Here is a 1,449-nt window from a genome sequence, read left to right as displayed (position 1 = left end):
TTTATCAAGACTGTTTTGTACGACCTTTGAAGAATTCTGTGCTACTTTTGGAATTTGGCGAACCACAAGTTCGTCTTATCACGTTCAGAGCAATGGAGGCAGCCGTGAAATTGGTTAAATAACTTTAAAGAAAATGGAGATTGATGATCCGGTCTTTCGATTGGCCCTGTTAGCCTGGAGAGACACCCCTCGAGCTGATGGTTTGACTCCGGCCGCGGGTTTTTTTGGTCGTCACTTGCGAGCCGGAACTATGCCAGATTCAGAACCTCTTGACCAAAGACTGGACGGAAGGTGGACAGATAGTCGCAATTTGTGAGCACGGACAATCATATGAGTTGCTTTCAGATAAAGGGATAAACGGTCGATCCGTCCGAACAGGCGCTTCCTGCCTGCGACCGATTTTGGGCCCGTCTCTGTCTCTCTCATGCCCATCATCCTCGCCTTTACTACCCTCGCCACACCTTCCACGACGAGGGTTAAGGGATTGCAAAATGATTATTCAATTTAACATTTCAAACTAATTCATTGTTCCAGCTTTCGGGTGTGTTCTGTTTTTCTTTTATTTTTATTTCAACTCGTCCAATGTGGTGTTAGAAATCGCTTTTTTTGTTTTTGTTTTCTCTCCTCTCTGGTTCGAAATGTCGCATGCATGGGGGTGTTTGTGTGTTGTTGTTCTTTATGAGTTTTTCGACAGGTGTTATATCTTTGATGTCATATCAATGGGATGCTCATGTATCCACTTCAATAATCAACATATTGGCTGCTGGAATAAACAGTTCTATTTTGGGTCAAGGCTCGAGAGCATTTATTCACTCCCGTCATCCGACAATCTCCAAGGCCTTGATCTGTCAATCGTAACAATATAAAAAGTATGCCTCAATTTCAAGTGCACAAAGGCCCATCTCGGGGGCACTAGAAGGAAGAGACAGCACTTGTCTCAACCTCTTTGTCAAGTCTCTTACCCCACCCCTTTCCTTGCCCCTTCCCTCTTTTCCTCCCATTGTTCCCCTCCCTCTCCTCCAACCTCGTCCTCAATTCCTCTAACCTCTCTTCTGCCCAAACTTTGTAGCCCTAATCCCCTCTGGTCGTCATGAGCCCAAAGCATCTTTTAGATCGTATGCTCAGCTGGCGGCCAGAGTTCTTCTTCCCTCTCTTTTACCGTCTCCTCAAGGGTTTCCTCGTCCTCTAAAATGTGTTTTGTCCAAAGCACGAATTTTTAAGGCTTTTGAGTTTGATGAGGAAGCCATTAGCAATGTAGAGACTAAGGCTAACATGCTTGGAGATCAGTTCTCCTGTGTGTGTTCAACCCCGCTGATTTCATAAGCAACAGCACATTACTCTGAAGATGAGTCAGTTGAGATTGACAAGTTTAGTCAAGTAGAGCGTTTAGATGATCTTGTAATCACAGATCAAGATGCTTTAGAGGCCGTCAGGGACTTGAGGCTTTCA

This window comes from Tigriopus californicus, chromosome 12 (genome assembly GCF_007210705.1).
Source record: "Tigriopus californicus strain San Diego chromosome 12, Tcal_SD_v2.1, whole genome shotgun sequence".
NCBI classification, from domain to species: domain Eukaryota; kingdom Metazoa; phylum Arthropoda; class Copepoda; order Harpacticoida; family Harpacticidae; genus Tigriopus; species Tigriopus californicus.
This window is presented reverse-complemented; position numbering follows the sequence as displayed.